At 50.8% G+C, this 23,976-nt stretch overlaps 1 protein-coding gene across 1 annotated transcript in view; it reads right to left on the reverse strand.

Annotated features, from left to right (window-relative positions):
• Positions 1 to 10,360, reverse strand: part of TRH (thyrotropin releasing hormone) — a 69,916-nt gene extending 59,556 nt beyond the window's left edge. The window contains exon 1 of the mRNA XM_069206306.1: positions 10,219 to 10,360. The gene's annotated coding sequence lies outside the window, so the exon portion shown is untranslated. The remainder of the gene's footprint in view (positions 1 to 10,218) is intronic.
• Positions 10,361 to 23,976: the final 13,616 nt, after the last annotated feature.

Below are 23,976 nucleotides of genomic sequence, written 5' to 3' on the forward strand. Positions count from 1 at the left end.
TACGTGTCTGTGTATCCCCCAGACTAAAGTGTTAGCTCAGGTTTTGCCGCGTGATCACACCGTGTGATCCTAGACAAACTATTTCACCACTGTCCATATGCCAGAACTGGGAGTGATCACAAATGTGTGACATTCTGGTTCAGTAGCGCCGTGTAAGTGACTGACTTGGTCTAGGGAATGTGCTTTCCCCACTTGCAATGCAATCTTAGCAAAGTGCGCAATTTCATCATGAAATGAATGGGGCCTGGCAGAGCTGCCTAAAAGTTTTCTTGAGAAACATGAAAACCCGAGTCCCGATCATTGCTACCCACTCGATGAAACTGTGTGACCGTCGACAACCCACTTTACCCCTCGTTTGCTTTACACGGTCACCGAATTTAGTAGCGCTTGCACATGGAATAACCCGAGAATTACTTTCACTTTTTCAAAGTATATCCGCTCTATGGTGTATTTACGCCCTATGGTGGGATATGCAGCATAGTATAAACGACAATTTTCAGTTTTCTAATATATACCTTTCTACGAGCACTTTTGTGGCTTTTTAATGATGTTGACATTGAAGGCCTCCTGATTTTTAAACTACAGCTCTATAAACGGTGCTTTAAACAATATAAGGAGGATATATATTGGCCGAGTTGAGTTGCTGGCTCTCAATCCTGTACTAGTGGTTTCCAATCGCAGCGTCCACGCTTGATCTAATTGTATGATCCTGGGCAAATCACTTGGCTCCCTCTATCTAGATTGCCTTATTTGACAAAGGGGAACGTTGACTACTCATGCAACAGAAGACGGATGAATGTCATTGAAGATGCCCTTTAAAGTAGCCACCCGGAGTATAATTCAACAGTATGCCTCAAAACCCTATCAGACGTCATCAAACAGGACATTCTGGAATGCCTATGGCTGCTGATTGCTAGAGATGCAGGGCTGGGGAAAGAGAACTGTTATTTTCTCTTCACTGGATGGTTATTTTAAGCAGACGATGAGCTATTAGTAATATATAAATATGACATAATTTGCTTTTAATATTACTTATTGTTAGTTAAAAAAGTAAGCGATTTCATAAAGGACATGGCAGTGTTTTTGCTGAAACAGAATTCGAATTGCATAGCATTATAGGAAGAGTGAGGTATTGCCCAGTGCTAAATATTAGCTAATGCAAAATCATTTAAAAAAGCTATAATTAAAAATAGATATATTTTTTAATAAGCTATCGTGTTGGTACAGAACACCCCCCCCCCCCCCCCCCCCCCCGCCCAAAAAAAAAATTGCCTTCACCAGATGAATCTGAGCTCCAGGGACTAGATCAGACAATTGCATTGACGTTTTCAGATTAGGAGGACTCGTCTCCTTTTATAAACTGAATCTTCTCAGTGAAAATGTTATTTTCACACTAGCCATTTAGGCTGTTTTTACACTGGCGAAGGGCGTAAAGATAGTTGCAAAAGTGTACCAGAACCAGTGAAATCCATGTAATAAGAATTATGTGTGCCATCCTACATAACCGACCCCTCATGAAAAATTGCCTTTATGTTAGAATTTCTGTCTCTAATGCATATGTTTAGAAGCCCATCAGACAACCAAGAAAGAGTTCATAAAACAGACTCTACATCTAGGCGAGTCCTGCAATCGTTTTGGGGGTGCAATGCTACTCATTGAAGTCCCCCCTCCTTCGGATACTTGTCCTTACTGAACACTCGTGTGGTCCAGGGGGCCTTAATCACACCAAAGTCGATAACCCCTGAATTTTCTGCATTCTGAGAATGGTCTCCAAAGATGCACCTTCACACCCGAACTAGTGTAACACTCCCCTCATTCACACAAGCTCCTTGAAGCGTTCCCGGAACCGCGTGAGCGCTCCATATAAAAACAATAAAATATATGTTCACTAGGGCCAGCACTCCTGGGAAAACTGTCTGAGCAGAAACTCGCGTTCACTGCCTAAAATGATCATTAGCATCTTTAAAATTACTCCAGTGGAAACAAACCAGGCGGAGGGCACGGTGCTTTTAGCGCCTTGATGTGGCCTCAATGTGGGCGCTATTCGAATGTCTTAAATATTTGAAGATCTTAGTCTTGGGTTTCTTTATTGTTTAAAAGTCCCCTGATCCTCCTCACATCACTGTAACGTATTTCATTCTTTAATTCCTTTGCCTGTCAAAATATAAAGTGGAAAGAGCAGACTGACCACAAATTTCAACCGCTCTAAAAATAAACCGAACCATTCTTGTCAGCATAAAGGTGCCTAGAGGCGATCCAGTCCCTGGTTTTGCGCTATCCACGTCTCCTTGCTCACAGAAAAAAATTAGATTAAGGGGGACAACTAAAAAAAGTACTTGGGCTATGTGATCAAAAGCTCACGAGAATTACTTATTAATGAAACATAATGATATTTGATTAGCTAAATCCTGGACTTTTTAATCTGAAATGATATACATGTTAATAAATAGACAGTTCAAAGTTTAGAAACACCTGACTAAAAGTGATGCTTGCAACCAGCACTTAGACATAGGGCCACAGGAATTAAGCGAATCTGCGGCCGAGGCTTTTTTCCCGCATAACTATGGATTTACCGTATTTGCCGCATAATCCATCATCTGATGCATAATCTGCAAATTAGACCAAAAAATTTTGTAGCTCATACGGATCAAAAGTTAATACAAATGTGGCGAAGTGTTCATAGGTAGTGGAAGGCCCTTGTAAAGGTTAAGGTGCCATTTCCAGTTGTTTTTTTAATGTATTTTTCTGTGTTAAACTAATTAAGTGAAATCTTTCTCCAAACAGTATCAAAACGTATAAAACCATAAAATGCAGAAGTTTTACAATAAAAAAAATGTGCTTCATTGTGCGGCATAATTTACCTTTTCTTGACGCATAGTTTAGGAAACCCTGGCACATGGGTTGGCCCCCTGCTGCGTAATCCCTCTGGCTCTGCTTACCCTGCGCAGCTCCCTCCCACACAGCCTGTGCCAAACCATTGCTGGCTGGGGGGCTCTGGACAGAAGCCCCAGTAGCTGCAAAGAGCCCCCTCAAATGGCTTGAAGCTGCCAAGTACCCCTGCTGAATACTGATGGCTAAAGCACCAGTGTGAAGTCTGTGGAGTACTGATGGATGCAGCACCCGTGTGAAGTCTGTGGAGTACTGATGGCTGAAACACCCGTGCGAAGTCTGTGGAGTACTGATGTATGCAGCACACGTGTGAAGTCTGTTGAGTACTGATGGATGCAGCACCCGTGCGAAGTCTGTGGAGTACTGATGGATGCAGCACCCCTGTGAAGTCTGTGGAGTACTGATGGATGCAGCACCCTTGTGAAGTCTGTGGAGTACTGATGGCTGAAACACCCGTGCGAAGTCTGTGGAGTACTGATGTATGCAGCACCCCTGTGAAGTCTGTGGAGTACTGATGGCTGAAGCACCCGTGTGAAGTCTGTGGAGTACTGATGGATGCAGCACCCCTGTGAAGTCTGTGGAGTACTGATGGCTGAAGCACCCGTGTGAGGTCTGTGGAGTACTGATGGATGCAGCACCCCTGTGAAGTCTGTGGAGTACTGATGGCTGAAGCCCCCGTGTGAAGTCTGTGGAGTACTGATGGCTGAAGCCCCCGTGTGAAGTCTGTGGAGTACTGATGGCTGAAACACCCGTGTGAAGTCTGTGGAGTACTGATGGCTGAAACACCCCTGTGAAGTCTGTGGAGTACTGATGGATGCAGCACCCAGGTGAAGTCTTTGGAGTACTGATGGCTGAAGCACCAGTGTGAAGTCTGTGGAGTACTGATGGATGCAGCACCCCTGTGAAGTCTGTGGAGTACTGATGGATGCAGCACCCCTGTGAAGTCTGTGGAGTACTGATGGCTGAAGCACCCGTGTGAGGTCTGTGGAGTACTGATGGCTGAAGCACCAGTGTGAAGTCTGTGGAGTACTGATGGATGCAGCACCCGTGTGAAGTCTGTTGAGTACTGATGGCTGAAGCACCAGTGTGAAGTCTGTGGAGTACTGATGGATGCAGCACCCGTGTGAAGTCTGTGGAGTACTGATGGCTGAAGCACCCGTGTGAAGTCTGTGGAGTACTGATGGATGCAGCACCCCTGTGAAGTCTGTGGAGTACTGATGGCTGAAGCACCCATGTGAGGTCTGTGGAGTACTGATGGATGCAGCACCCGTGTGAAGTCTGTGGAGTACTGATGGCTGAAACACCCCTGTGAAGTCTGTGAAGTACTGATGGATGCAGCACCCGTGTGAGGTCTGTGGAGTACTGATGGCTGAAGCATCAGTGTGAAGTCTGTGGAGTACTGATGGATGCAGCACGAGTGTGAAGTCTGTGGAGTACTGATGGCTGAAGCACACGTGTGAAGTCTTTGGAGTACTGATGGCTGAAGCACAAGTGTGAAGTCTGTGGAGTACTGATGTATGCAGCACCCGTGTGAAGTCTGTGGAGTACTGATGGATGCAGCACCCCTGTGAAGTCTGTGGAGTACTGATGGCTGAAGCACCCGTGTGAGGTCTGTGGAGTACTGATGGATGCAGCACCCCTGTGAAGTCTGCAGAGTACTGATGGCTGAAGCCCCCGTGTGAAGTCTGTGGAGTACTGATGGCTGAAGCCCCCGTGTGAAGTCTGTGGAGTACTGATGGCTGAAACACCCGTGTGAAGTCTGTGGAGTACTGATGGCTGAAACACCCCCATGAAGTCTGTGGAGTACTGATGGATGCAGCACCCAGGTGAAGTCTGTGGAGTACTGATGGCTGAAGCACCAGTGTGAAGTCTGTGGAGTACTGATGGATGCAGCACCCCTGTGAAGTCTGTGGAGTACTGATGGATGCAGCACCCCTGTGAAGTCTGTGGAGTACTGATGGCTGAAGCACCCCGTGTGAGGTCTGTGGAGTACTGATGGCTGAAGCACCAGTGTGAAGTCTGTGGAGTACTGATGGATGCAGCACCCGTGTGAAGTCTGTTGAGTACTGATGGCTGAAGCACCAGTGTGAAGTCTGTGGAGTACTGATGGATGCAGCACCCGTGTGAAGTCTGTGGAGTACTGATGGCTGAAGCACCCGTGTGAAGTCTGTGGAGTACTGATGGATGCAGCACCCCTGTGAAGTCTGTGGAGTACTGATGGCTGAAGCACCCGTGTGAGGTCTGTGGAGTACTGATGGATGCAGCACCCGTGTGAAGTCTGTGGATTACTGATGGCTGAAACACCCCTATGAAGTCTGTGGAGTACTGATGGATGCAGCACCCGTGTGAGGTCTGTGGAGTACTGATGGCTGAAGCATCAGTATGAAGTCTGTGGAGTACTGATGGATGCAGCACGAGTGTGAAGTCTGTGGAGTACTGATGGCTGAAGCACGCGTGTGAAGTCTTTGGAGTACTGCCTCTGTAATCTTTGCAGGGCCCCTGTCAAAAAAGTTAATGCCTGTAGAGCCCCAGCAGTGACTGAAGAGGATTGAGGGCTGCAGACCCCATGTGATGGTTACCCAACCCCTGTGACGGCTGCTGGAACCCCCCACCCCCCAGTAATGGCTGCAGAGCTTATGTCACAGTATTGATGGCTGCCAAGCCCCTGTGATGGCTGCAGACTTCCCGGTGATGCCTGTTGACTCCCAGGTGGTGGATGCAGAACTTCTTTCAAAGAATTGGTGTCTTCAAAGCCACAGATGCCTGCAGAGACTGATTCAGAGCACTGATGGCTGCAGAACCCTGGTCAGGCATTTGATGGCTACAAGCCCCCGTGATGCTTTCAGAACCCTGGTCAGGACATTGATGGGTACAAGCCCCCTGTGATGCTTTCAGAACCCTGGTCAGGGCATTGATGGCTACCTGCCCCCGTGATGCTTTCAGAACCCTGGTCAGGGCATTGATGGATACAGAGCCCCGCGATGCCTGCAGAACCCAGGTCGGGGCATTGATGGCTACAAGCCCCCGTGATGGCTTCATAACTCTGGTCAGGGCACTGATGGCTACAAGCTCCCGTGATGCTTTCAGAACCCTGGTCAGGGCATTGATGACTACAAGCCCCCGTGATGCCTTCAGCACCCCGGTCAGGGCATTGATGACTACGAGCCCCCGTAATGCTTTCAGCACCCCGTTTAGGGCATTGATGACTACAAGCCCCCGTGATGCTTTGCTTTCAGCACCCAGGCCAGAGCATTGATGGCTACAAGCCCATATGGTGCTTTCAGAACTCTGGTCAAGGCATTGAAGGCTACCGAGCCCCAGAGGTTCCTGCAGAGTCCACCTCAGAGCACCGATGGCTGCACTGCACCTGAATGGCCCGCAGGGCATGGGTCATACCTTTGATGGATGCAGAGAGCAGGCTAGGGCATTGATGGCTACAGAACTCTGGTCATTGTATTGATGGATAAAGAGCCCCTGCGATGCCTGAAGACCCAGGTCAGAGCACTGATGGATACAAAGCCCCTGTAATGCCTGCAGAGCCCTGGTCAGAGCACTGATGGGAACAGAGCCCCTGTGATGCCTGCAGAGCCCAGGTCAGAGCACTGATGGATACAAAGCCCCTGTAATGCCTGCAGAGCCCAGCCCCTGTGATGCCTGCAGAACCCAGGTCAGGGCATTAATGGGAACAGAGCTCCTGCGATGCCTGCAGAACCCAGGTCAGGGCACTGATGGATACAGAGCCCCTGCGATGTCTGCAGAGTCCAGGTCAGGGCATTGATAGATACAGAGTCCCTGCGATGTCTGCAGAGCCCAGGTGAGGGTATTGATGGCTACAGAGCCCCTGTGATGCCTGAAGAGCCCAGGTCAGGGCATTTAAGGCTACAGAACCCTGGTCACAGGAGGTCAAAGGAGGCTGCAGAGCCCGGGTCAGGGCACTGATGGCTGCAGAACCCTGGTCAGGGAATTAATGGATACAGAACCCCTGAGATGCCTGCAGAGCCCAGGTCACGGCATTGATGGATACAAAGCCTCTGCGATGTCTGCAGAGCCCAGGTCAGGGCATTGACAGATACAGAGTCCCTGCGATGCCTGTAGAGCCCAGGCCAGGGCATTGAAGGATACAGAGCCCCCACGATGTCTGCAGACCCCAGGTCAGGGCATTGATGCCTACAGAGCCTTTGCGATGTCTGCGGAGCCCAGGTCAGGGAATTGACAGATACAGAGTGCGCGCGAGGCTTGCAGATCCCAGGTGAGGGTATTGATGGCTACAGAGCCCCTATGATGCCTGCAGAGCCCAGGTCAGGGCATTTATGGCTACAGAACCCTGGACACAGGAGGTCAAAGGTCAGAGCACTGATGGCTGCAGAACCCTGGTCAGGGAATTAATGGATACAGAACCCCTGTGATGCCTGCAGAGCCCAGGTCAGGGCATTGATGGATACAAAGCCTCTGCGATGCCTGCAGAGTCCAGGTCAGAGCACTGATGCCTGAAGAGCCCAGGTCAGGGCATTGATGGACACTGAGCCTCTGCGATGCCTGCAGAGCCCAGGTCAGGGCATTGATGAATACAGCGCCCATCCCCTGTGATGCCTGCAGAGCCCAGGTCAGGGCATTGATGGGAACAGAGCCCCTGCGATGCCTGTAGAGCCCTGGTCAGGGTATTGATGGATAGTGAAGCCCCTGCGATGCCAGCAGAGCCCAGGTCAGAGCACTGATGCCTGCAGAGCCCAGGTCAGGGTATTGATGGATAGAGAACCCTGGTCAGGGCACTGATGGATACAGAACCCCTGTGATGCCTGCAGAGCCTAGGTCAGAGCACTGTTGCCTGCAGAGCCCATGTCAGGACATTGATGGATACAAACCTGTGTGATGCCTGTAGAACCCACGTCAGAGTATTGATGGACACAGAGCCCCTGCGATGCCTACAGAGCCCAGGTCAGGGCATTGACGGATACAGAGCCCCTGTGATGCCTGCAGAGCCCAGGTCAGGGTATTGATGGATACAGAACCCTGGTCAGGGTAATGATGGATAGTGAAGCCCCTGCGATGCCTGCAGAGCCCAGGTCAGAGCACTGATGCCTGCAGAACCCAGGTCAGGGCACTGATGGACAGAGAGCCTCTGCGATGCATGCAGAGCCCAGGTCAGGGCATTGACGGATACAGAGCCCCTGCGATGCCTGCAGAGCCCAAGTCAGAGCACTGATGCCTGCAGAACCCAGGTCAGGGCACTGATGGACAGAGAGCCTCTGCGATGCATGCAGAGCCCAGGTCAGGGTATTGATGGATACAGAACCCTGGTCAGGGTATTGATGGATAGTGAAGCCCCTGCGACGCCTGCAGAGCCTGGGTCAGAGCACTGATGCCTTCAGAGCTCAGGTCATGGTATTGATGGATACAGAGCCTCTGCGATGCTTGCAGAGCCCAGGTCAGGGCACTGTAGGATACAGAGCCCCTGCGATGCCTGTAGAGCCCAGGTAGGGGTATTGATGGCTACAGAGCCCCTGTGATGCCTGCAGAGCTCAGGTCAGGGAATTAATGGATACAGAACCCTGGTCAGGGTATTGATGGATAGTGAAGCCCCTGCGATGCCTGCAGAGCCCAGATAAGTGTATTGAAGGTTACAGAGACCCTACGATGCCTGAAGAGCCCAGGCCAGGGTACTGCTGGCTGCAGAGCCCATGTGATACCTGCAGTGCCAAGGTCAGGGCATTGATGGCTGCAGGGCCCCTGCCAATCTTCTGGGCTCAGATGAGTCCCCACCAGAGCCTGGCTGAGAGATTCCATTGCCAATTATGGTGGACGGAGACCCTTAAAAAACGCGTTGATAGCTGGCGACCCCATAGAAAGCCCTGATGGCTGCATGAACTCCCTGCTGGAAAACGTAATGGCTGAAAAGGCTGACCACTAGCCCTGCTAGGTCCAGGACCCCGTCGAACACCCCCCTGCAGAGACATCCTGCAGCACAAGCCCCTCGCCTCCCTTTCAGGTTTTTGCCCCACACATCTCTTGCCTGGACAAGAGATGGGTGGTGTCAGTTGTCGCCGGAGCTCTTTGTTTTCTTCTTCAGACTATTTAACACAAAGGAACCTGACTGCCCTCTACTTTGAAAACTTTTTATATCCCTTGAGTAGAGCGAGAGCTCCGAAGCGTAGGAGGCACAAAACACAAGTGCAGGTTGCAAATCACACACAGAAGAACAGACAGGGCTATCAAACGCATGGGAAAGAGGAGGACTAACAAACACAGACAGAAGAACAGACAGGGCTAACGAACATATGGAAAAGAGCAGGACTAACAAACACAGACAGAAGAACAGACAGGGCTAACAAAGGCATGGAAACCAGCAGGACTAACAAACACAGACAGAAGAACAGACAGGGCTGACAAACGCATGGAAAACAGCAGGACTAACAAACAGAGGCAGAAGAACAGACAGGGCTAACAAACAGAAAAGAGCAGGGCTAGCAAACACAGGCAGAAGAACAGACAGGGTCAACAGACACATGGTAAACAGCAGGGCTAACAAACACATGGAAAAGAGCAGGGCTAACAAACACATACAGAAGAACAGGCAGGGTTAACAAACATATGGAAAAGAGCAAGACTAACAAACACATACAGAAGAACAGACAAGACTAACAAACACCTGGAAAAGAGCAGGGCTAACAAACACATATAGAAGAACATACAGAGTTAACAAACGCATGCTGAAGAACAGACAGGGCTAACAAACGCATGGAAAAGAGCAGGGCTAACAAACACATGCAGAAGAACAGACAGGACTAACAGACAGAAGAACAGATAGGGGTCACGAACACATACAGAAGAACAGACAGGGCTAACAAATCACAGACAGAAGAACAGACAGGGCTAACAAACACCCACAGGAGAACACACAAGGCTAACAAACACACACAGAAAAACAAAAAGAGCCAAAAATACACACAGGAGAAATAGGGCTAACAAACACACAGAGAAGAACAGAGGGCTAACAAACACCCACAGGAGAACAGAGGGGGCTAACAAACACACACAGTAAAGCAGAAAGAGCCAAAAACACAAAAAGAAGAAGAAACAAGTCTAATAAACACACACAGAAAAACAGGCAGATAACAGAGCAGACACAGTCCACCTGAGCAGGGTTAACAAACACACCGAGTGGTACAGACATATAACAGAGCAGGAACAGTTCAACAGAGCAGTGCTAATAAACTCACACAGAAAAATAGACAGAGCAAGCACAGTTCACCCGAGCCGTAGTATTGCCAACAAACACACACATCAGTACGGACAGCGCAGCATCTGGTTAGAACGCAGCGCCGTACCTGCCTCTCAATGTACTATTTGCTGCTGTCAGGGCTCTGTGTTTGGCAAGTGCTGGGAGATGTTCGCGCTCTTCTGGGCGCCGGAGCTCTGATGCTGTCCTGCCTGCCTCCTGTGTGCCCCCAGCACACACATCCACCAGGACTCCCCTCTCCGCAGCATGGGCTGCAGTCACTTATATTGCCTCTCGGCCGATTATGCAAATGTTTGTGATGTCAGTTAAGTGATGCGTTGCGTTCGCCTTTCTTTGTGGGTGTTTTTCCCTATGCGGCTGACGTCAGAGGTGCAACGCACAACCAAGTTCTGTCTTGTTTCATGACTTAGTTTGGGGGCTACGTGTTCCTGGGTGGCAGTGTTCACGTGAATAGTTGTATTATTGCGGTGGGCGGTTGGGTGTCATCCTAGTTGTGTTTTGACTCCCCAGGTGTCTATTTTGATTTGTATTTGTTCCTCTTTGTGGCACTAACCGTGAACACCTGTGTGAAATGTAGCCCGTATGTCATTTTCGTGTTTTTGAGTGCACTTCTGTCTTTGTTTCAGTTTGTGCATATTTGTTTTGTGTATCACAATGCTCTTTGTATTATTATTTCGTTTCACAAAACTTTACTTCAAAATAATAATAAAAAAAAAACACAAATACGCATCCGTACCTTCACAGGAACAGCGTTCACTATTCCACGGTTCTTGTTTTTAAAAACAAAAGAACATCTACACAATTGTACCACATACAGCGTTGAAGAAAGTAGTACACTGACCCATTCTTCGCCTTTCTCGCCGCTGTTGAGTCACAAGGGAAGGACGGCGGTACACATAAACGGGCTTGCGAAGGAGCACACAGGCTGGTCCAGCAAGGATGCTGCCTTTTGTTTTATCTTACTTGGGGAGGTGTGTGCATGTGTGTTTGCGTGTGTGTGTTGGGGCGGAGGGGTTACGAACAGAAGCCTCCTGGAGGTGCCTATCTAAATGCGCGTCTTAAAAAATAACCTGCACGCGCCTCTATTTATTTTAAAGAGGATATAAGGGATCTTACCAATTTACCCCCTCTTCCGGCCTATGATCCGCAGGTAGGTTTTGTCCTGTTATCCTCCAGCCCTCTATTCACAGCTCACACCCAAACCTCACCACGTCAGACATCATAATGTGAAAAAATGGAGGGAGAAGCGAGCGCCTTGAGACGCCATGGGTGATAAGTCACGCTTTACAAGGGATTGATTGAGATGGGCTCTGCCAGAGTAGACCCACGAAGAAGCGAAAACACCACAAGTAACCAATACCCCGATGCAAACAACTTTTTTTTGCCGTTTTTACCGTATTATTTTAGCAAATCGAGTTATTGCATGTTTCTATTTTAGGGTTCTATAATTGTAGCGCTTCATGCTGCTTTTAGCACTAGACGCAGGATAGAAGTGCATACAACAATAACGAAAAATAATCAGAGCTCAGGGTGGACTGCTGATGGGGCGGTGAACGCTAGAGGTAGGTGCAAATGTGCAGAAGAAAAATAGAATTTCGATTTTATGGGTATTTGCAGGCATTAAACACGCCAGGACAAACTGCACTTACTCCTGAGTGCTAAGACAGCACTATATCAGAGACAGCTCCTTCGCAATGACGAAGGAGCGTTGCCCCTCTGGGTAAACCAGCAGCTGAAAAATAGAACCATAGTTTACTATGTTAACATTTTTCAGCTCCTGGCTCAGCCAGCAGCATGTGCAGGGAGGGGCGGGGCTGGACCATGGGAGGGAGGAGAGGGGTGGAGGAGTGGAGTCTGTGCTCTTCTAAGTACACATGTGTGTTTGGCTGGCCGTATGAGGCTGGTCAAACAGACATGTTCACTTACGTTTCTCCAACCCGGCTTGGAAAAACTGCACAGACTCCCACACAGTGTCTGAGGGGCACATCAAGTCACTCAGATCAATCCTGGTGCTGCTCTCATGGTAGCTTTAGCATGAAAGCAGTGCCATGATTGCATGGGGAGCCTGTGCTGGTGTCACAGGGACTGTTTGGACACCAACACGACCGAGAGGGAACAGGAGCGAGGCGGCCTGCATCGGAAAGGTACGTTTTTTATTATTATTATTTTTTTTTTTTTTCACCCCCTCCTCCTGCCCACCCCTCCCCTTGAGATTTGCGGTGGCCACCGCTGATAATATTACAAAAACGTTGCTCAGTGTATGGCAGAGAATACCAGCGGAAGACAGCCACTCAATCCTGACACTCATTTTTCTTGCATTATCTATTCAGAAAAAAACAACGTTCCTTTCCAACCTTCCTTTCAGCTTGCTTTTAATGTCCATACTTGCATCATTCTTCTGTAGGCACCTCATCTCATTCACCTATTCCTTCCTCCCTCCCAATTTTCTCACCTCCTCTTTCCATTCCACAACACCTGCCTTTGTTTTCCTCTCAATTCCTTTCTTAGATTTGCTCTGCCCACCTTTGCTTTTTGTCTTTCCTCTATCCTGGTCTCAATACTGGGCCAGGTAAACCCCCTCAGCAATTGATTCTTAGTGGTAACAATGGTGAGCAGTAATAGGGTCAGTGTGAGGGTACTGCAGGTTCAGAGCTCAACAAACACCCAGCAGTGCAATAATCAGTGCATGTGCAGTGTTTCCTCCGCTTTAGATGTTAGTCTATTCCTGCAGTGTTAGAAATTGGGTTTCTGGTTGGCACAGGTATGCACCCTGTCCAAAAAGGAACTACAATCCTTGTCAGGTTAAGTCAGATGCCCTAAATCGGAAGGGTATGCCCAGACATGGGTCCCGTGCTCACTGTGCCACTGGATTCAAGCTAGCCTGGCTGAGGAAGGGTGATACCCTGACACCGGTCCCAGAATGCTTGTTTCTGGTCCAAGGAGGACCTGCCCTGACAGTTCAGGCTGGACTGTTCCAATGGGGAACAGGGTCAACACTGATTTGCATATGCCTGGTTCCAAACTGGGGTGGCATGGTGAGCAAAAGGCAATGGATCAAATCCAGATCTGTGACTGGGGGTGAGTGTATGAAAAGTTTCAGTACTCTGTCCATCATCCTTTGATGTTGTCTATGTTAGATGCACACCATAAATTGACCTGTGCTCACTCTCTGGTAGCTTGGCACAGAGCAGGCATGCTTATCTTAAGAGGCAATGTGTAAACTATTTGTGCAACACTTGAAACACTAAAACAGTGAATTGACCACACAAAAAAACATCACATTTGGTAAGAAAAACAGAGTTTACTTTTATGAACAAAACAAGGCAAAAACCAAAAAAATCCAATTAGTAGAACTTGAGTTATGAATTGTTAAAGATTAAAATGCAATGTAGTGCTTAAAAGCAGAAAGCACAAACTGGCAATAGCTGGTCGTGTTAGACCGGGCTAAATCCAAAAGTTCAGCCCGACCACGATAAAGTATGGGTCAGAAACAGTTCCAGCCAAGTCCAGCTGAAGTTTTACCTTCTCAAGAATTGGGCCAAGAATCCCGTTTGCAGGTAAGAAGTTCACCAGGAGCAAGGAGAGCATCGCTGGCGATGGTCAGAGTGTGCGCAGAGTAGGCTGGATGGTGCAAACGGGTGGGCTGAAGCCTCACAGTTGTGAGCTGCAATACTTGGTGTGCGAAGAGGCAAACTTACATTGACCTGCACTGATTCTTCAGGTGAGCGGTGCAGTTCTGGTACGAGCAGGCCTGTTTGCGTTTGCGAAGAGCCCAAAAGCTTGATTTCAGGAGCCAAAAAACATTTCCAAGGGCCCAGGACTTGAAAGACACCTCTTGGGAGTCAGGATCTGGTTGAAGATGGTCCAGGAGCTGTAGCAGGTGAGTTGGAAGCCTTTTGTATCCCTGAGACTTTCAAAAACATGGGGCAAGCCATAAAGCCCTTAAACTAACTGTAGTTCTGGGATGTAGAGATGCAGGTCCAGGCCTTCTCACTTCCAGGCAAGAGGGCAGTAGGCAGCAGGTCAGCCCAGCAAAGCAGGAGTCCAGCAGAGTAGCAGCTCAACAGAGTGGCAGGCCTTGTAGCAGCACAGCAGTGTTTCTTCCTGGCAGGGTATCCATAGGTCCTGAAGTGTACTGAGTTGGTGGTATCTGAGGTCCAGTACTTATAGCCAGTTGTGCCTCTGAAGTGGAGAGACTACAAAGAAAGGCCTTTGAAGGGCAGAGAGGTCCTTCCTTCCTTCCCTGGCCCCAGACTCACTACAGGGGGTATGCAGCCCTTTGTGGGTGGCAGGACATTGCCCATTCAGGCGTATCAGCCTCCCCCTCTCATCCTGCCCAGGATGGCCCATTAGGCTTCAGATGGCCCATCAGTCACACCTAAGCTCCCTTTGTGTATGAGGGAATGCACAAGCCAACTGTCACCCCACCCCAACCCAGAAGTGTATTGGAGACAGGCAGAAGGCACCAAAACGCTAAAATAGGAAAAAACACATGTTCTAAAAGTGGCATGTTCATAACTACAATTTAAAATCAAACTTCACCATAAGTTGTGTTTTTAAATTGTGAGTCCAGAGAATCCACACACTATTCTCCGCCCCTTTATTAATCCCCTTTGGCTGTGCCCGCCTCAAGGGTGTATGGATTAACAACCAGTAGCGTAGAAGCCAGGTGGCACTGTACACTCTCCACTCTACTCTGGTCAATGCAAATATCTCAACATTTTCACATTTAGTACAAAATGAAACTGAGGCACAGTTGAAAAAATGGGAAAGACTGAGACGTTTGTATAGATGAAGTCAGATTTAAAGTGAAAAAGCCATCTGAGGTAAAGCAAGCTTCACAGTATTCTGAAAGGTTTGTTTTTTAACCTTTGAGGATGTCCTCAATACCATGACTCTGAAGTACAGAAACAATCACTGGTACATGCATGGTCAAGGAATTGCTCCAAAGTGTAGTAGCCAGCAGGTTCTACACATGTGTAATACTGCTAATCCCCAGACTACCCTAACATTCAACTGCAGTATGTGATTGGAAATTGGGAGTAGGTGGGGAGGAGTCCCACAGGAACTTTATTTCCAGACTTTCCCCTGATTACCAGTCAGTGTTAAAAATAAAATGTGGGTGGATCCCACAACCACATCAGTCCCAGCCGACTGCTAACCACCCACTCCTGTCTTGACTCTGCCAGCGCACCTGCTCTTAAAGCTATGCTGTTTTGCTGAAGTGACTCCACCATGGGCCACAGCTCTCATTGAGCCAGGACACATATTCCATGTGACAATGCAAGCTGATCATGCCCCACTGTCAATGGAAGAACTCTGGTTCTTAAGGGTGACTGAGGACCTCACCCAGGAAAGCATAGTTGAACTCCCCATTAAAAAAACCTCAAGTTTTGCTCTTCACCAAGCAGCAGCCCTTTGTGAAGAGCTAATCTTGTGTTCTGGCAATTGTCTCTTCTTCACCTCCCATGAATGGTGGAGCTATGTAGCCTACTCCCATGTATACTTGCCACCCCTGCTCTCCTGGCATTCTGTGACAAAAAAGGCAGTTTTTCCTCCAGGTCAGACTCCAGATGATGTCTCCTCAGCTTTGGTAAGCTGACTGTCAGGCAGCCAGTGGCTGTGATTGCACAGTAGTCCTCTGGGTAAAGAAAAGTGTCTGGTCATGCTAAAGATTCACAAAGCACCGTTAGCTGCCATATCACTTTATGTGATACACGTAAGGCATGGGCAGGAGTCCACTTCCCACTATGAGGGGATGCTTGATGCAGCTCTGCAGGTCATGAAACTGGTTCTGGACCTCACACTACCAGTGACAGGCCTAGGCATCTCTGCACAGACTGGATTAGTGTGATGCCGGGCCAAAGCAAAAGTCTGGATGCCAGTTTCACATGCAGTCTTCCACGTGGCAAGGGAAGGGGCAAAGGCATGGGTGATAACCAGGAAAGGGGAAGACAAAAGGGGATTGTTAGACTTTTCATCCTTGCGTGGTCACCCTTAACGTTTTGCCTCTGTTCCCCAGGTTGTTGATGTGTGCTGGACAGTTTTACCTCTAAATTCAACTTGGCAAGTGTACCACTTGCCAGGCCTAAACCTTCCGGTTTCTTACATGTCAGACACCCCTAAGGTAGGCCATAGGTAGCCCCAAGGGCAGGGTGCAATGTATGGTTAAGGTAGGACATATAGGCCCTCATTACAACCCTGGCGGTCGGTGTTAAAGCGGCGGTAAGACCGCCAACAGGCAGGCGGAAAAAAAATGGAATCATGACCGTGGCGGAAACCGCCACCATAGACAGCCACTTTAACACTCCGACTGCCACGGCGGTACAAACAAACAGCATGGTGGTCACCGCCAACAGACAGGCGGAAGACAATGTACCACCCACACCATTATGAGAGGCCAATCCGCCACCTTTTCCAGGGTGGATTCAACGCGAACAAAAACATGGCGGAAACTGGACTTGGAAGGGAAAACGCTAACCTCTACACATCCCACATGGAGCCGGAACTCCAAATTCTACCTGCCATTGTCTTTGTGCTCCTCTACCAGGAGCACGACCGATGGCGGCGACGACCACGGTGAGTACAGCACCTACAACACAGGGGAGGGGGGAGGGAAAAGAGAGTGACACACACACGCAACACCCCCACCCTCACACACAACACACACACCAATACATGTCGAAACATTACATTTACACCCCCCAACATCCCCTGGAAGAACGCAAGGACAAAAGGAAATGATTTGAACAATTGTAATCAGGAAAAATCCATTATTCAAAAATATATATACACTATTAACAAATATGTACACCAAGATTTCAAGTCCATGTACTGCACATACATAGTACGTGGACCCCTGGGCCCAAAATGCATGGGCGAGGCCCACACTCAATACCCGATCCAAATGGAGAGAACACTGCAGGGGCATCAGATTGAAATAAAACAGGCACCTCAGGGGGAAGGGAAGGGGGGCGCCTCAGCCGGATGAGTGCACAACGCCAGCTCTAGGAGGGGGCTCCATGCTCATTGATGTATCCTCGGGAGTGCAAAGCCACAGTATCTCAAGTCTCTCCAGTGGGTGGTTTGCCTACTGCTTTATCCTGGGGAGTGCAAAGCCACAGTCTCTCAAGTCTCTCCAGTGGGTGGTTTGCCTACTGCTTTATCCTGGGGAGTGCAAAGCCACAGTCTCTCAAGTCTCTCCAGTGGGTGGTTTGCCCACTGCTTTATCCTGGGGAGTGCAAAGCCACAGTCTCTCAAATGGATAACAGTCTCCACTGGTTCTGGAGTGGGCTTTGTGCCCAGAGTGCTTCATCCTGCCAAGGACTGAGGGAGTGGATGCCCTTTTCCACTGGTTCTGGAGGGGCCTTTGTGTCCAGAGTGCTTTATCCTGCCAAGGACTGAGGGAGTGGATGCCTTTCTCCACTGGTTCTGGAGGGGATTTTGTGCCCAGAGTGCTTCATCCTGCCAAGGACTGGGGTAGTGGATGTGATATCCCACTGACAGTGGGCCAACATGGAAGCTGTCCAGGCCCCTGGAACTGACTACCAGCCTCGTACGACTGACAACTGGGGATGGCAGCCATGTCTGCGGTGGTGCCACTGGCACAGGATGTGGCGTCGCACTGGCAGTGCTGGTGGTGGCCTCAGTAGCGGCGGTGCTTGCGGCGCTCATTGGGCAGCGGTGCTGGTGGGTGGCTCAGTGAGCGTGCTGCTGGCAGCGGTGTGCTGTGCAGCGGTGCTGGTGGGTGGCTCAGTGAGCGTGCTGTTGGCGGCGGTGTCCTGGGCAGCGCTGCTGGTGGGTGGCTCAGTGAGCGTGCTGCTGGCGGCGGTCTCCTTAGCAGCGGCGCTGGTGGGTGGCTCAGTGAGCGTGCTACTGGAGGCGGGGTCATGAGCGGTGGTGCCTGAGGCGGCGGTACATGTGGCGGTGCCAGTGGCAGTCTTGTCCGCTGTGCAGGTTGGCGGCGACTTCCCTTTCTGTCTCTGGCCCTTCCCCACCTTGGATGGTGGCGCAGCTGTCTTGCCACTCCCAACTGTAGTCCTGGGAGAGCCCTTGGTGGCAGTTGTCTTGCCCTTCTCCATCTGGGCTGTGACCAACTTCTTTTGTTTCTGAGGTGGGGGACTGTCCTTGGCCTGGCTCCTTGGCCCTCTGGCTGCCCTGCTGCTTGGCGCACTCCAGAAGCCGGTGACTGCTGCCACCACTGTTCCAGGTGAGGTGGTGGCTGAGGTGCTGGGTTGGGACCTTGAAAAGCGGGCTATAGGGGACGGAAGGGGTGGGGGAGGTGTAGGGAAGAGGTCAAGTTTTGCCAGGAAATGTTTTTTAGACACACTGGGAGGGGTAGATGGAGGGGGTTTGGGAGTGGAGGAAGAGGTAGTGGTTGTTGATGGTGTTCGTTTGCTGACTTTGGGTGAAGGTGCATGGGCTGGAGGCTGTCGTGAGGTGGATGGCTGTTGGGTGGGTGTGTGACTGCGTTTGTGTTGTTTGGGAGGTGGGCTCACAGACGCACTGGTAGAGGACACAGGGGTTGTGAGAATGGTAGTGGGGGTGGTGAGTGCACGTGAGCGGTGTGTGGTGATGGGCGTGCTGGTGATGGAGGTAGTGGCTGAGGATGTAGTGCATGCAGGTGTAAGTGGAGACATGACAGGGAGGGAGGAGGAAGACGTGGAGGAGGGGGACACAGTGGAGGCAGTGGCTGTTGGTGTGTCTGCATGGATAGGATGCTTGTGTGAGTGCCTGTGGGATGTGTGGTGCTTATGTTTGCCAGAGATACCCTTGTGTGTTGAGGTGTGTGCATGCTGGTCTGATGGTGTGCTTGAGATAGACTGAGGTACTGGGGATTGGGTCTGGGTGGAGGAAGTTGGAGGGGGGAGGCTGGACACAGGAACAATGGCTGCCATCAGTGCTGAGGCCAGAGTTTGAAAAGCTTGTTGTTGACCAGAATGAATGCCCTCCAGGTATGCATTGGTCTGTTGCAATTGCCTCTCTACATCCTGAAGGCATTCAGAATGGTACACTGCCCAACAGTGAGGGATCTCAGGAGGTCAATGGCCTCCTCACTGAGGGCAGCAGGGGTGACAGGGGCAGGGGCTGAGGTGCCTGGGGTGAAGGAGATGCCCACCCTCCTGGGTGAGCAGCCACGGTGCACACTCTGAGGGGCTGCTGGGAGGGCGGTGCTGGTAGGGGGGTGGCGGATGTACCTGGAGATGCGGTGGGCACAGATGGGCCAGCCACCGCAAGGGATCTTCCATCAGAGGAGGAGTCCGTGTCGCTGGTCTCAGCTCCTGTCCCCGCTGTGGAGCTCCCCTCGCCCTCCGCCCCACTGGTGAATTTGGAGTGCGTAGTCTCACCCTCCAGGGCCATCTGGGATGCAGCTCCCTCCTGCTCCGGTGGCACTGCTCCTCCGCGTGATGATGCTAATGCACAAAATAACCAGGAGAACACAAAAAGGGGGGGAAAGAAATTAGAAAGACATGTTCAGTGCATGCAATACCGCTACCGTTGGCGGACACTACAAACACAGCAGCCCTCTGCACTACGCCATGCACTTAGAGTTCCCAAATTAATCACAGGGCCATGGGGTACAAGGCCTATGCCCGATTGCTGCACACATGAAAGTCACAGGAGCCTGACTAGTGGTAGATGGCTCTTAACACTGGTGGGGTGGGGTGCCACATAGCCTGCCACACAAAGGGACCTTGCCTGCAAAACTCACCCTGACCTAGGGGAACCCACTGACCACCTCCCCCACCCAGAGACCTCCCTTGCGCGCTGAATCAGATGAATGTGACTGTACTCACCACCTTGTGGCTGCTGTGATGCCCTCAAGCGCCCATCCAACTCCGGATACGCCACCGCCAGGATCCGGAACATCAGGGGGGTCATGGTGCGACAGGCACCCCTACCACGTTGGGATGCCATCCCCAGCGTACCTCCGCCGTCTTCTTGCTACAGCGGCGAACGTCCTGCCATCTTTTATGGCAGTGGGTGCTCCGTCTGTGATGGACCCCCAGGGTCCGGACTTCCTTGGCGATGGCACGCCAAATATCCTTCTTCTGGTGGGCGCTGACCTACAGGAATAGTACAGGGGAAAAGGAGAAACTATAACCGTCCGGACCGTCACAGTCATTGGACCACGTCCCCACCCTTGCCCTGACGCAGATGCACTCATAGTCGTTTCAAGCACGCCTCACCCCCTCATCTTCCACCCACACCACTCCAAACAGGCATTGCCCATACAGCATGCTCACAGTGTACTCACCTGTTTGTCTGGAGGACCGTAGAGTAGTGTGTACTGGGGAGGTCCCCATCCACAAGTTTCTCCAACTCCTCCGATGTGAAGGCAGGGGTCCTTTCCCCAGACACTTGAGCCATTGTCGCTTCCAGACTGAGGTCACAGCAGCACTTGCAGTGAAGGTCCTCTCCTGTCAAAGATCAGGTATCAAGTGAGTGAACAGACAAAAAATGGCGGTCACATATGTGGCGGTGCATACCGTCACCGCCGGCGTACATCGTCATTGGCTCCTGGGACTCATAGTTTCCAATGTTAACCAATGCAGGATTGCGCCGCGGTCTTCTACCGCCTACCGCGACGGTGTAAAATGCCAGCGCAGTTACCTCATATCCCATTGTCCCACCTTACAGGTCAGGCAGCCGCCATTTCAGGTGGCCACATGGCATTATTTTTAAATGCGTCACACATATCTATGTCATGCATACACACTAAGACAGGCACATAGCGGATTGACAAATGTGTGCAAAAAGGTTGTTTATTTCGTACCTCAATGTTAGCTGACCCTCTGCTCGCTGTTCTCATCCACAGAGCCCGTCCGCTGGGGCAGGTGAGGAGATGGCGGCATCCTCCGGTGTACAGACCGCTGGTGGACCTGTCGACAATGGAAGAGCGACATGTAATAGTGACCTACCGACTTGATCGTGCCACAATCCATGAACTGTGTGCCCAGTTGGAGCCAGACCTGATGTCAGCTATCCGTCATCCCAGAGGTATCCCCCCTCTAGTGCAGGTCCTGTCAGTACTCCATTTCCTGGCAAGTGGGTCTTTTCAAACTACAGTGGCCATAGCATCAGGGATGTCCCAGCCTATGTTCTCCAACGTGTTGTCCAGAATGTTATCTGACCTGCTGAAACACATGCGCATCTACTTCATGTTCCCTCAGGTGGAGGATTTGCCTACAGGGAAAGGTGACTTCTATGCTCTGGGACATATCCCCAACCTCATAGGTGCAATTGATGGGACACATGTGGCCTTGGTCCCCGCCACCGCAGGAGTGAACAGGTGTACAGAAACCGGAAGAGTTACCATTCAAAGAATGTGCAGATGGTGTGTTTGGCCGACCAGTACATCTTCCATGTGAACGCCAAGTTTCCTGGCTCAGTGCATGAAACTTATATTCTAAGGAATAGCATCATCCCTCATGTGATGGGGCAACTCCAGAGGCACCGTGTGTGGCTATTAGGTGAGGACATGGACCCTATACAGTGTGAATAGTTGTCTGGGTCTGGGGTTGTCCTTAAGGGTTAGTGTGTGTCTAACAGTTGTCCCTCGACATTTGCAGGTGACTCTGGGTACCCCAAACTGTCATGGCTACTGACCCCAGTGAGTTATCCCAGGACTCGGGCAGAGACACGCTACAATGAGGCACATGGGTGAACTAGGAGGGTTATAGAGAGGACCTTCGGCCTCCTGAAGGCCAGGGTCTGGTGCCTCCATATGAAAGGGGGTTCCCTCTACTACTCACCAAAGAAGGTGTGCCAGATCATCGTGGCCTGCTGTATGCTGCACAACTTGGCTTTGCGACGACAGGTGACTTTTCTGCAGGAGGATGGGACAGAAGGAGGTCTTGTGCCAGCTGTGGAGCCTGTGGACAGTGAAGAAGAGGAGCCAGAAGAAGAGGACATGGACAACAGAAACACCGTGATCCATCAATACTTCGAGTGAGACACAGGTAAGAAGACATCACTGCCTCCTACATCTGATAAAATTGTTATACCTGTCATCTGTCTGTCACGTTCACCCAGTGTATGGACCCTGATTTGTCACTTTCCCTTTCTATTTCACAGATGTGGGTCCCACTGTATGACCTCTGCTATGTAACCTCACTGACTATAGCTGTGTGACATAGGTATGTTGACAATAGAATGGACATTGCTATTTTCCTTAGTTATTGCTAATACACATTTGTGAAAGCACAGACTGACTCCAGCTTGTTTTGTGATTCAAGGGTGTTTATTTCAGTGCAAAAAAGTGGAGGGGGTTGTAAAATGGTCAGGGGTGATGGTGGAGGAATGTCCATGGAGGAGTCCAGTCTATTTGTCTCACAGGTGCATTGTCCAAAGGGGCATAGGAAGTGGAGCTAGTGCATTTTAAGGGTGGACAGGGTGACAAAGTGGGACAGAAGGATGACAATAATTGTGGTCTCGTTACTTGGCGGGGGTCTTGGCATTGTTCTCTGTCTTTGTCCTGGATCTCAGGGACCGTTTGCGGGGTGGTTCTCCATCTGCAGGGGGTGGGGTGCTAGTGTCATGGTCCTGTGGCGGGGCCTTATGTCCACTAGCGCCGGCGGAGGTGGAGGGCAGTTCATCATCCAGGCTAGTGTCAGGGGCCCCTTGTTGTGCCACAGTGTCCCTCCTGGTGTTGACGAGGTCCTTCAGCACCACTACAATGGTGCCCAGGGTGGAATTGATGGATTTGAGTTCCTCCCTGAACCCCAAATACTGTTCCTCCTGCAGCCGCTGGGTCTCCTGAAACTTGGCCAGTACCGTTGCCATTGTCTCCTGGGAATGATGGTACGCTCCCATGATGTTGGAGAGGGCCTCATGGAGAGTGGGTTCCCTGGGCCTGTCCTCCCACTGTCACACAGCAGCCCTCCCAGTTCCCCTGTGTTCCTGTGCCTCTGTCCCCTGAACCGTGTGCCCACTACCACTGCCCCAGGTCCCTGCTGTTCTTGGGGTGGTGGGTTAGCCTGGGTTCCCTGTAGTGGTGGACACACTGCTGCTTGACGTGTCCTGGGGACAGAGGTATGGGCCCGCTGGGTGGGTGCTGTGCTAGTGTTTCCTGAGGGGGGAGGCTCTGTGGTGGCCTGTGCCAGTGTGAGGGGAACCGACTGTCCAGAGGTCCCAGATGGGCCGGACTGGTCATCTAGATCCAGTTGGACAGAGCTGCTGTCATCACTGTGGGCCTCTTCTGTGGGGGAGTGGACATGTCTGGACCCTCCTGTCCGGTGACGTTGGGTAGGGGTCCTGCAGGGGTGTAAATGAATAGTTTTAGTTTCTGTGTGTGCCATGGTGTGCAATGGGTGAGTGACCCTGTACCCCAGTGCTTCCATTCCTGTGTAGGACCTTGTGTGATACTTGTTTAGGGGTCTGTGTGGGTATGTGTAGTGGACATGCATTGGTGATGGGTGCCATGCTTTGTTGTTGCATGCAGGGCTTGGTTTTGGGATGTGTGGTTTGTGCCAGTGGGACATATGTGAGGAGTTGGAGTGATGGGGGTGAGGGCGAGGGTGGGGGTATGTGATAGCATGCAGGTAGGGTGGGGGATGAAGTAGCTAAAGATTTGACTTACCAGAGTCCATTCCTCCAACTACTCCTGCGAGGCCCTCAGGATGCAGTACAGCCAAGACCTGCTCCTCCCATGTTGTTAGTTGTGGGGGAGGAGGTGGGGGTCTGCCGCCATTCCTCTGAACCGCAATGTGGTGTCTTGAGACCACGGAAGGCACCTTCCCCGTAGGTCGTTCCACCTCTTCCTGATGTCATCCCGTGTTCTTGGGTGCTGTCCCACTGCATTGACCCTTTCCACGATTCTGCGCGATAGCTCCATCTTCCTAGTTATG

This window comes from Pleurodeles waltl, chromosome 9, assembly GCF_031143425.1.
Source record: "Pleurodeles waltl isolate 20211129_DDA chromosome 9, aPleWal1.hap1.20221129, whole genome shotgun sequence".
In the NCBI taxonomy this organism is placed as follows: Eukaryota; Metazoa; Chordata; class Amphibia; order Caudata; family Salamandridae; genus Pleurodeles; species Pleurodeles waltl.